The following is a 13,420-nucleotide window of genomic DNA, read 5'->3' on the forward strand; positions in this document are numbered from 1 at the left end:
CCAGGGGAAGTCAAGGGACTTAAAGTATACAGAATCAGAAGATACTCCCCGGTGGGTTTTTTTTTTTTCTTTTTGATTTCTGTTTGCTTCCCCCACCCTTTTTTTTCCTTTCTCTTTTTCTTCTTTTTTTTCTTTTTTTCTTCCTTTTTTTCTTTTTTCTTTTTCTCTTTTCTTTCCTTCTTTCTCTCCTCTCTTTTTCTCCTTTTCCCAAAACAACTTGTTTTTGGCCACTCTGCACTGAGCAAAATGACTAGAAGGAAAACCTCACCTCAAAAGAAAGAATCAGAAACAGTCCCCTCTCCCACAGAGTTACAAAATTTGGATTAAAAGTCAATGTCAGAAAGCCAATTCAGAAGCACTATTATACAGCTACTGGTGGCTCTAGAAAAAAGCATAAAGGAATCAAGAGACTTCATGACTGCAGAATTTAGATCCAATCAGGCAGAAATTAAAAATCAATTGAATGAGATGCAATCCAAACTAGAAGTCCTAACGATGAGGGTTAACTAGGTGGAAGAACGAGTGAGTGACATAGAAGACAAGTGGATGGCAAAGAGGGAAACTGAGGAAAAAAGAGACAAACAATTAAAAGACCATGAAGACAGATTAGGGGAAATAAACGACAGCCTGAGGAAGAAAAACCTACATTTAATTGGGGTTCCTGAGGGCGCCAAAAGGGCCAGAGGGCCAGAATATGTATTTGAACAAATCATAGCTGAAAACTTTCCTAATCTGGGAAGGGAAACAGGCATTCAGATCCAGGAAATAGAGATCCCCCCCAAAAATCAATAAAAACCGTTCAACACCTCCACATCTAATAGTTAAGCTTGCAAATTCCAAAGATAAAGAGAAGATTCTTAAAGCAGCAAGAGACAAGAGATCCCTGACTTTATGGGGAGGAGTATTAGGGTAAAAGCAGACCTCTCCACAGAGACCTGGCAGGCCAGAAAGGGCTGGCAGGATATATTCAGGGTCCTAAATGAGAAGAACATACAACCAAGAATACTTTATCCAGCAAGGCTCTCATTCAAAATGGAAGGAGAGGTAAAGAGCTTCCAAGACAGGCAGGAACTGAAAGAATATGTGACCTCCAAACCTGCTCTGCAAGAAATTTTAAGGGGGACTCTTCAAATTCCCCTTTAAGAAGAAGTTCGGTAGAACAATCCACAAAAACAAGGACTGAATAGATATCATGATGACACTAAACTCATATCTGTCAATAGTAACTCTGAACGTGAATGGGCTTAATGACCCCATCAAAAGGTGCAGGGTTTCAGACTGGATCAAAAAGCAGGACCCATCTATTTGCTGTCTACAAGAGACTCATTTTAGATAGAAGGACACCTACAGCCTGAAAATAAAAGTTTGGAGAACCATTTACCATTCAAATGGTACTCAAAAGAAAGCAGGGGTAGCCATCCTTATATCAGATAAACTGAAATTTACCGCGAAGACTGTAGTGAGAGATGAAGAGGGACACTATATTATACTTAAAGGATCTATCCAACAAGAGGACTTAACAATCCTCAATATATATGCTCCGGGGGGATCCCTGGGTGGCTCAGCGGTTTAGTGCCTGCCTTCGGCCCAGGGCCTGATCTTGGAGACCTGGGATCAAGTCCCAAGTCAGGCTCCCTGCATGGAGCCTGCTTCTCCCTCTGCCTGTCTCTCTGCCTCTCTCTATCTGTGTCTCTCATGAATAAATAAAATCTTAAAAAATAAATTCTTAAACTTATAAAATATATATATATATATATATGCCCCAAATGTGGGAGCTGCCAAACATATAAATCAATTAACAACGAAAATTAAGGCATACTTAGATAATAATACACTTATACTTGGTGACTTCAATCTAGCGCTTCCTATACTTGATAGGTCTTCTAAGCACAACATCTCCAAAGAAACGAGAGCTTTAAATGACACACTGGATCAGATGGGTTTCACAGATACCTACAGAACTTTACATCCAAACTCAACTGAATACACATTCTTTTCAAGTGCTCATGGAACTTTCTCGAGAATACACCACATACTGGGTCACAAATTGGGTCTGAACCGAAACCAAAAGATTGGGATCGTCCCCTGCATATTCTCAGACCATAATGCCTTGAAATTAGAAGTAAATCACAACAAGAAGTTTGGAAGGACCTCAAACTCGTGGAGGTTAAGGACCATCCTGCTAAAAGATGAAAGGGTCAACCAGGAAATTAAGGAAGAATTAAAAAGATTCATGGAAACTAATGAGAATAAAGATGCAACCATTCAAAATCTTTGGGATACAGCAAAAGCAGTCCTAAGGGGGAAATACATCACAATACAAGCATCCATTCAAAAACTGGAAAGAACTCAAATACAAAAGCTCACCTTACACATAAAGGAGCTAGAGAAAAAACAGCAAAGAGATCCTACACCCAGCAGAAGAAGAGAGTTAATAAAAATTCGAGCAGAACTCAACGAAATCGAGACCAGAAGAACTATGGAACAGAACAACAGAACCAGGAGTTGGTTCTTTGAAAGAATTAATAAGATAGATAAACCATTAGCCAACCTTATTGAAAAGAAGAGAGAGAAGACTCAAATTAATAAAATCATGAGTGAGAAAGGAGAGATCACTACCAACACCAAGGAAATGCAAATGATTTTAAAAACATATTATGAACAGCTATACACCAATAAATTAGGCAATCTAGAAGAAATGGACGCATTCCTGGAAAGCCACAAACTACCAAAACTGGAACAGGAAGAAAGAGAAAACCTGAACAGGCCAATAACCAGGGAGGAAATTGAAGCAGTCATCAAAAACCTCCCAAGACACAACAGTCCAGGGCCAGATGGCTTCCCAGGGGAATTCTATCAAACGTTTAAAGAAGAAATCATACCTATTCTACTAAAGCTGTTTGGAAAGATAGAAAGAGATGGAGTACTTCCAAATTCATTCTATGAGGCCAGCATCACCTTAATTCCAAAACCAGACAAAGACCCCACCAAAAAGGAGAATTACAGACCAATATCCCTGATGAACATGGATGCAAAAATTCTCAACAAGATACTAGCCAATAGGATCCAACAGTACATTAAGAAAATTATTCATCATGACCAAGTAGGATTTATCCCCGGGATGCAAGGCTGGTTCAACACTGGTAAAACAATCAATGTGATTCATCATATCAGCAAGAGAAAAACCAAGAACCATATGATCCTCTCATTAGATGCAGAGAAAGCATTTGACAAAATACAGCATCCATTCCTGATCAAAACTCTTCAGAGTGTAGGGATAGAGGGAACATTCCTCAACATCTTAAAAGCCATCTACGAAAAGCCCACAGCAAATATAATTCTCAATGGGGAATCACTGGAAGCCTTTCCTCTAAGATCAGGAACAAGACAGGGATATCCACTCTCACCACTGCTATTCAACATAGTACTGGAAGTCCTGGCCTCAGCAATCAGACAACAAAAAGACATTAAAGGCATTCAAATTGGCAAAAAAGAAGTCAAACTCTCCCTCTTCACAGATGACATGATACTCTACATAGCAAACCCAAAAGCCTCCACCCCAAGATTACTAGAACTCATACAGCAATTTGGTAGCGTGGCAGGATACAAAATCAAGGCCCAGAAATCAATGGCATTTCTATGCACTAACAAGGAGACTGAAGAAAGAGAAATTAAGGAGTCAATCCCATTTACAATTGCACCCAAAAGCATAAGATACCTAGGAATAAACCTACCCAAAGAGGTAAAGGATCTAGACCCTAAAAAGTATAGAACAGTTCTGAAAGAAATTGAGGAAGACACAAAGAGATGGAAAAATATTCCACGCTCATGGATTGGCAGAATTAATATTGTGAAAATGTCAATGTTACCCAGGGCAATTTACACATTCATTGCAATCCCTATCAAAATACCAGGGACTTTCTTCAGAGAGTTAGAACAAATTATTTTAAGATTTGTGTGAAACCAGAAAAGACCCTGAATAGCCAGGGGAATTTTAAAAAAGAAAACCATAGCTGGGGGCATCACAATGCCAGATTTCACGTTGTACTACAAAGCTGTGGTCATCAAGACAGTGTGGTACTGGCACAAAAACAGACACATAGATCAATGGAACAGAACAGAGAACCCAGAAGTGGACCCTTAACTTTATGGTCAACTAATATTCGATAAAGGAGGAAAGACTATCCATTGGAAGAAAGACAGTCTCTTCAATAAATGGTGCTGGGAAAATTGGACATCCACATGCAGAAGAATGAAACTAGACCACTCTCTTTCACCACACACAAAGATAAACTCAAAATGGATGAAAGATCTAAATGTGAGATAAGATTCCATCAAAATCCTAGAGGAGAACACAGGCAACACCCTTTTTGAACTCGGCTACAGTAACTTCTTGCAAGATACATCCAGGAAGGCAAAAGAAACAAAAGCAACAATGAACTATTGGGACTTCATCAAGATAAGAAGCTTTTGCACAGCAAAGGATACAGTCAACAAAACTAAAAGACAACCTACAGAATGGGAGAAGATATTTGCAAATGACGTATCAGATAAAGGGCTGGTTTCCAAGATCTATAAAGAACTTATTAAACTCAACACCAAAGAAACAAACAATCCAATCACGAAATGGGCAAAAGACATGAACAGAAATCTCACAGAGGAAGACATGGACATGGCCAACATGCACATGAGAAAATGCTCTGCATCACTTGCCATCAGGGAAATACAAATCAAAACCACAATGAGATACCACCTCACACCAGTGAGAATGGGGAAAATTAACAAGGCAGGAAACCACCAATGTTGGAGAGGATGCGGAGAAAAGAGAGCCCTCTTACACTGTTGGTGGGAATGTGAACTGGTGCAGCCACTCTGGAAAACTGTGTGGAGGTTCCTCAAAGAGTTAAAAATAGATCTGCCCTATGACCCAGCAATTGCACTGTTGGGGATTTACCCCAAAGATACAGATGCAATGAAACGCCGGGCCACCTGCACCCCAATGTTTCTAGCAGCAATGTCCACAAGAGGCAAACTGTGGATGGAGCCTCGGTGTCCATTGAAAGATGAATGGATAAAGAAGATGTGGTTTATGTATACAATGGAATATTCCCCAGCCATTAGAAACGACAAATACCCACCATTTGCTTCAACTTGGATGGAGCTGGTGGGTATTATGCTGAGTGAAGTAACTCAATCGGAGAAGGACAAACATTATATGTTCTCATTCATTTGGGGAATATAAATAATAGTGAAAGGGAATATAAGGGAAGGGAGAAGAAATGTGTGGGAAATATCAGAAAGGGAGACAGAACATAAAGACTCCTAACTCTGGGAAACGAACTAGGGGTGGTGGAGGGGAGGAGGGCGGTGGGTGGGGGTGAATGGGTGAGGGGCACTGAGAGGGGCACTTGACGGGATGAGCACTGGGTGTTATTCTGTATGTTGGTAAATTGGACACCAATAAAAAATAAATTTATTAAAAAATAAAATAAAATAAAATGGATGGACTGATACATCTAGTTACATGTAGCTTTTTAGAGATTAGGAAGTGAGGCTTTCTTAGGTCATTGCAATTTTCTCCTAATATACCTTGCTTTGACACCTCAAAAAGAAACTTCTTTTGAATTGCATATTTGCTTTTAATTTCAGTACCTTCTATTTGTTACTCTGTGTATGCATCATTAAGTATGCAGTTTTGTCTTAAACAATGGAGCAAATTTTATAATGTGAAGATTACCATTCAAAAATAATGATGTACCTCTAGAGAAGGGTTGTGATTCAGTTTTATGTGTGACTTTGAATTATTCTCACCCAAATTAACAAACCTCAAAAATCCTGAAAACCAGTGTCAGATTTTTTTTAGCTTGAAGCAAGCTTAGAGATCATCTAATTTTTTTTTGAGATTAAAAAAAAATAATCTCTACACCCAACATGGGGCTCAAACACACAAGCATGAATGAGATCAAGAGTTGCATGCTCCACCAACCGAGCCAGATAGGTGCCCCGCTGATTTCTTATTTTATAGAAAACAAAGATTTATTAAAATTATATATGTAACCTGGGATCATACAGCAGTCTCACAATCAGTCTTTCCAGTGCTTTTGTGAGATAATGAAATGTACCATACACAGGCTGCAGAGGATACTATTCTGGATAGCATATGATAACAAAATCCTCTACTCATTGGTGGAGCAACTATTTTCTTTCTGTGAAGCAAGAGCAGATTAGAGCAGTGACTACTTGTGCTACCCCTTAGCTATAAATTTAGCTCAGATCTTTTTTTAAAAAAGTATATTTGGTAATTACACAAAATCACAACCATTAGGGATGAGTCACTCTACATACAAGAAAATTGGTATTGAGATTAATTTGTGTTAATCAAGCATAATGGGCTGACCATGAGCAATGACAGCAGCTAATAGAAATACACGATCAAGTTAGGAGAGTGGTGGTACTTTTTTCCTAATAAGTCCATTTGGATTGAAACAGACTCCCTCAACCCCTGTGCTACCATCATAGACCTGTCAATCCTTCAAACTCCCTAAGGCCTATGCTTCCTAAGCTTTGACAATATCTAGAAGAAACTAAAAAATGATTTCATAATTCTTTCAAAAAAATCTTCTGGCATTTAGTGTCTTGTTAGGCACCTAAGCAGCAGATAAATCTCAGCTTCATAAAATCTGACTTTTTGGCTCTGCTTTCAATGGAGATGAAACCAAAGAAAAAGACTGTCAATTTCTGACACCATCATGATTTCCTGCAAAATTATGTGAATATATTATTGTCATTCTGATGTGGACCCCTCTAGCTTTTCCTTTGTGGACTTCGAGAGAATAGTTACTAATAGACTTCCCTGGGAATGCAGTGGTTTGTCTACTGATGACTCATCTTTCCGTACAATCTCTGCTTTTCAGAATGTGTCTATTGCCTCCAATTCTCCAAGCACAACCTCCCCCGTTTCCTCCCCTATCTCTCAACCTCAAAATGCAAAAGGGAATTTAAACTAACACAATTTCATTTGATTTCATCTTGAATGCACACAGCCCTTTTCAATCAGCCTTCCAGACCATTAATATACATGCAATAAGTATCTCCAGCAATGTCTAATTTTGGTGTTATAGTTACACAAATAATATTGGGTTACACATCTTAACTCTTTTCATTTCCTTTTCTTTTCACTCAACATTATGCTGTTGAAACCTACACCAATTCCATTTTTTACTACCATATAATATTCCATCCTCTGCACATACCTTACTTTATGCATTTCTCTACTTGCATTTAGATGGCATCTTATACTTCTCTGTTACTAACACTGCTATCATGAACATACTTTTATGTGTGTTTGTGTGCCTAGACAGTAATTTCTCTGGGCTCAATACTCAGGAGTGGAATTCCTGGGTCCTGGGAAATTCACATTTCTGTTTTTGCTAGAAACTTCCAAATATCTTTTTATAATAGCTGCCATCAGTTTACATTTCCATCAAGCATACTTGAAGGTTCCTGATTATGCATATCTTTTCTAGCACTGTATAGTATCCACTTTTTGAAGTTTGGGCTGTGAGCATAAAGCAAAATAATGTTGCTGTTTCATCTCACATATTTTTGATTACTTTTTTTTAGATATATATTTTTTATTGAAGTTCGATTTGCCAACATATAGTATTAACACCCAGTGCTCATCCCATCAAATGCCCTCCTCAGTGTCTGTCACCCATATTTCTAATTACTAGTGAAACTGATCATCCCTTCATACATTTATTGTGCATCATGCTGCCTTTCTGTGAACCACCTTTTCATAATCTTTACCCAGTTTTCTATACTGCAGAGTCCATTTGTCTTGCTGACTTGTACAAGTCTCTTATATATCTAGACTAACTATTCTCAGTGGAGATAGTATTCCTTTCAAGAGGACATTTTGGAAATTAGTGGGGGCGTGTTTAGTTATCCCAATGGTCAGAGGGTATTATTGGGTTTTAGGGAGTGAGGGCCAGGAATGTTAGACATCTTACACACACACAAAATATTCCTTTATCCCTCCTTTCTTTTATTTTTTTAAAGATTTTATTCATTTATTCATGAGAGACACACAGAGAGAGAGAGGCAGAGACACAGGCAGAGGGAGAAGCAGGCTCCATGCAGGGAGCCTGACGTGGGACTTGATCCCAGGTCTCCAGAATCAGGCCCTGGACTGAAGGTGGTGCTAAACCGCTGAGCCACCCCGGCTGCCCTATCTCTCCTAACTTTCTTTTTTTTCTTTTTCTTTTTTCTTTTTTCTCTCCTAACTTTAAAATGTCTTGTCAGATACTTAAGGAGATGACAGATCTGTTTGTATATGAAACACAGTAGATTCTGAGTTCAGATCATTTAAAGCACAAAGTAGTCCTGAATCTTGTTCAGGAATGCAACTCTCTTTTGTTTGAATGATTACCTAGGTTCGCTTATCATTTTGGAAAGGCAGGTAACCAAAGGCAACAAGGCTCAAGAATTTGTGACTCCAATAAAACATGCCTAGTTTACTTAAAATAAAACATACATTAATTTACATTTGTAGCTGTACCATTCCTAGTGATTCTATGTCTGTGTGCAACTATCTCTCTACTTCCTATGTCTTCTAATATATTTGGCCCTTTTGAAACACATAACTCTTATCCTTTTATTTCTTTTGATATGACAATTAGGACATTGTACTAATTATTTTTAATGATGTGTGTTGGTAGATAATATTATCTACAAGTTTTATTTTGGGGTAATATAAGGTGGTTACACAACAATTTTTTAAAAGAGACCATTAGATCTGAAAGGATTGAGATGTACTGTTCCAAATATTAATCTGTTTGTGTTTTTGACATTGCAAATGATTTTCCCCTAATATGTCCCTCATCTTTCTTTGTCTGTGGTGTCTTCTAATGAATTGTGCCTTGACTTTTGATGTGGTCAAGTGTAACTCTTCCCATTATATTTTGTGCTTGCTGCATCTTAAGGAATCCTCTTGAAAGCCAACAACAAATGGATCTTCTATATTTTCTTCCAATAAAGTTACAACTTTGCCTTCCATTGGGGGCTTTTTGTACATGATGACAGGTACAGGTTTCATTTCATTTTCTCAATATGGTTAATTCCATTTTTCTAATTACCACTTATTAAATAATCTGTCCTTGATTTGATACAACTTTGTAATATATTTTAAAATTGTGTAGGGCAAGACCCTTCTTTGGTCTTATTTTTTAGAATTATATTAGTTATTTGTGGACATTCACTTTCTCCTATACATCTTAGAGTCTGTATGCACAATTACTCCTAAAATACAGTGGGATTTTTGTTGTAATTGCATCAAAGCTGTAGACCATTTCCGGGTAGAAATGAATACAAAAAGATTTTGTGTACTTCTATTTATTAAGGCATTCTTCAAAGTCCTTTGTAAGCATTTAAATTTTCTTCATTAGATTTTGTGTTTTGTGATTAGATTTTCAGATGCTATACAGTGGTGCCTACTATTATAAATTGCATCTTATTCTCTACTGTGTTTTCTAATTGGTTATTATTGATCTAGAGAAATGCTATGGGTTTTTATGTTGACTTGTGTTAAGCAACTTTTTTGAACTCTTCAGGTAGTTCTAATAGTTTGGGAATTCTCTTCTACCTTCTATGTAACTTAGAGGCTGGACAGGGAAGTGTCACCCACCTCCTACCATTTCTGGAAGGAGAATCAGAAATATTTTGGTTATTAGCTATAATAACTACCATATTTGATGATGAATATGAGGTAATATATACCTTCAAGTTTCTCTAAGTTCATTACTCACACCCACAAATAACTACAAAGTGGGCAGATATGATAAAAGCCAAAGAGTAATTAAATAAAATACTGTGGGACTTTAGAGGAGGAAGAGATCTATTGGGTCATGGTGCCCTAAAAGCACAACACTCCTTCTTTAAAGGTACTCCCCTTACTTCTAGTTGGTGGGACTAAATTGATCTTTATGGGGATTGTGTCCATTATGTAGACATGAACTTCAGAAACCTCACACTATACATAAGCAGAAAGATTTCCAGGTGCACTGCATAGACAAGGGAAAAATAAGTGTGAGATGAGGCTAGAAGATTCATCAACCATTGGGCTCAAGCTATGATTTAGCTTAGAAGGGGGAATACATTTTTGGTTCATATAGTCAAGTCAGCTCAACTGCTGCTATTGTTGAGCTACTCTGAAGCCTCTATCTATTTCAGATTGGCTTCCAAATATGTGGACTCATATCTGAAATGTTTCCCACCAACACTGGCAAAGTGAAAGTGACTCATTGTAAACTTTTCAGAGATGATAGTTAGACCTTGAGCATCAAAATTGATTATACTTTGAAGCTATTTGCAGTATGAGTTCACTGAATTACTGTTCAATTCCTATTAATCATGCTTCTGAGAACTTCTCAGTGGATTGGAATTATGGCATGTTTTATTTATTCATTTATCAATGATGGGGCTATTAGAATGTCAATTCCAAGCCTCATTATATGTGTAGCTTCTTAGATGCTTTTGCTTTTGTATTTGTGGATTTCTAATTCTTTCATTATTTTGTAACCCTTGCTAATCCTTAGCTGAGCTCCCAGCCCACTTTCTGCTCTCCAGTTCTGAGACCAGTTTCCTTAGTTCAAATTACCCTGACCAGACTCAAGTGTACACAGATTTCTTAGCTCATGAAATTCCAATCCCAGTCCCAGTGATCGCCTCAATTGTGTGAGGTCTAAGCGCCCCCAAGTCCACTTATGGCACCCTCAAATGCATATTCTTCTCAGTACTATTTGTCTGTGCATATGGTCCTCATGGAGAGATGCTCCAAAGAAGAGTTCCCAGGAATTTCCTCAGCCATTGTATTTGGCTGCGGGGAAGCTTATATTTATTAGATCTTTATGTCATTTAGGGAAAAGGATAGGAGATGTAAAAGCTTAAAGGAGCATTTTGAGGACAGCTGAGAGAAATCATAGTTACTTTGTACTGGCAACAGTTTTATTGTTCTCAAATCCAATTAACTGTCTTTATACCATAGGTTAATTGTTAAAAGAAATTACTTATCATTAGTTTCATTTTCTCTACTCATTCTTAGGTGGTGACCTCCCTTCTTTTACTGAGAAAATAGAAGCAACCAGAAGAGAATTTACCTACCTTCAGATATACTAACCCAATTACATTGTACACACACTACCTCATCCTTTTTTCCTATGTAACAGCAACCTTTGCACACTTGTCCTGGACCCCTGTGCAAGGCTTCCAATCAGCACCCCTCTATACTGTGTCATTATATGCAGATGAGAGTGCTCTATGACAAGCAGAGAAAACAAACATGCTATGAAATCTCCCTGTCAAAAAAAAACAACAACAAAAAACTCTTCTTAGACTATACAACCACCCAAAGAAACCCTTCTTTGACTATATAACTACTCTCCACACTCCTCCCTCCACCTGTATTAGTTATCTAGGGCTGTGTAACAAATTCCCCAAAACTTAGTAGCTAGAAATGACATGGATTTATCTCATGGTTCATCTGGATCAGGAAGTTGGGAGCAACTTAGTTAGTGACTATAGCTCAGGTTCTCTCATGAGGCTGTGATCAAGTTGCTAGCCAGGGCTGCAGTCCCACCACCAACGGAGCTGAAGGATTCATTTTCAAGTTCACTCACCAAGTTGTTGGGAGGCCTTGTTTCTCGTGGGTTATTGGAGTGCAGTCCTTAGTTCCTTGCCACACTACTTGGTCCTCTCCAGAGTTGGAATGGCAGCTCGCTTCTCCCAGCACCAGTGTTCAGAGAGACGGAGAAAGAGAAAAGCCAAGAAAGAAGCTACAGCCTTTATGTAAATTAATCTTCCTGAAGTGACACCCTATCACTTCTGCCGCATTCTATTCTTAGGAGTGAGTCACTATATCCAGCCGGAACTTGAGGGGAGAGGCTTACACAGGGGTGTGAATACCAAGTCAGGGAATTAGGGGAGAGTACGTACTTCAGAGACTCACTACCACACTCCCCTCAAAGGTGTAGTGTAGACTTACTATCTTCATTTTCTCACTTCCCACACCTAGAAGGTTTTTTCCTCCTCCACTCTTTTGGAACAACCTTCACCTTGCCAAATCTAACGATCGATTCTAAGTCCTCATATTAAGGATTTATCAACATTTGACAGTTAATCATATCCTGTTTCTTGAAACATTTTCTTCACTTGACTTCTAGGACTCCACAGTCCCATGATTCTCCTGATACGCCACTGGCTTTTCCCTTTCAACTTCCTTTGTTGGCTCTCTTCATCTAATCTCTAAATATTGGAGTCTCTAAGGGATTTCCTCTGGGGCTCTCTTACCAAGGTTATATCATCCAGACTCACATCTAATAATCACCTAAATCTTAAAATGCCCCGAATAAAACCCTTGATTTCTACCCATAAAACTGATTTCCCCAGTGTTCCCCATCTCATTGAACAGTACCACCATAAACCATATTGCTTCCGTAAAGATCCTCAGTGTCTTCATGCTTTCTCTCTCATTTCGTACCCAGATTCAATGTTTCTGCAAATTTATTGTACTCTACCTTCAAAAATATCCCAAATTCAACCCCCACTCACCCATCACACCACTGGCATTTTGGTGCAACATACGAAGATTTATGAAACTAAAGCAGTGCTTCAAATGAAATTTACAGCTGTAAATACCTAATTTCTCTTTATTGATATTCTCTATGTGGTGATACATGGGCCTCCTGGTTTCCTTTTGCTCCTTGTCCACACTTCCTTTTAGATCTTGAGTATACTCAAGATAGTTGATTTAAAGTTTACTGAAGTACATCTGTGCTTCTTCAGGGACAGTTTCCATTGACGACTTTTCTGCCTGTCAGTGGGCCATATTTTTTTTTTGTTTCCTTGCATGTCTCACAACTTGTTGAAATCTGGGCATTTTATACAAAACAATGTGGCAGGGCCAGAAATCGGCTTCTTCCTCCTCCCTGGGGTTTGATATTTTTGCTGTCTGTTGTTTGCTGGTCTAGTTACTTTCCCGAACCAATTTTCTGAGGTTTTGTGTCTATTATAAGTAAATTCTTTGTGGTGTGTGGCCATTTAAGTCTCTGCTTAGTTAGATTATTGGTCAACTAAAGACTACCCAGAGATTCCCTAAACGCTGGAACTAAAGGCTTCCAGTGTTAGCCTAGGGGCTCTGCTTTCCTGTTCAGGCACTCGAGACTGTTTGCCACACTGCTTTAGTCTTTACTTCCTGCTTGTGAAGAGTTTAACTCAAGGTGACAACTTAGCATGTTCTCATTTTGTACAGAGCATTCACAAAATCCTAGCTAGGAATGCACACTTCTCTACACATGTGCAGCATAACCTTTTAGATTTTCTGGAAACTGTCAGTTCTTCAAAGTCCCATATGGACATCTTATTC

General features: G+C 38.4%; 1 long non-coding RNA gene across 1 annotated transcript in view; it reads right to left on the bottom strand.

Moving 5' to 3' along the window:
• The window catches only part of LOC140596207 (uncharacterized), a 189,838-nt gene extending 178,011 nt beyond the window's left edge, over nucleotides 1-11,827 (bottom strand). Inside the window, exon 1 of the long non-coding RNA XR_011998241.1 lies at nucleotides 11,676-11,827. This is a non-coding gene — a long non-coding RNA (uncharacterized lncRNA). The remainder of the gene's footprint in view (nucleotides 1-11,675) is intronic.
• Nucleotides 11,828-13,420: the final 1,593 nt, after the last annotated feature.

Source organism: Vulpes vulpes, chromosome X (genome assembly GCF_048418805.1).
Source record: "Vulpes vulpes isolate BD-2025 chromosome X, VulVul3, whole genome shotgun sequence".
Taxonomy (NCBI): Eukaryota; Metazoa; Chordata; class Mammalia; order Carnivora; family Canidae; genus Vulpes; species Vulpes vulpes.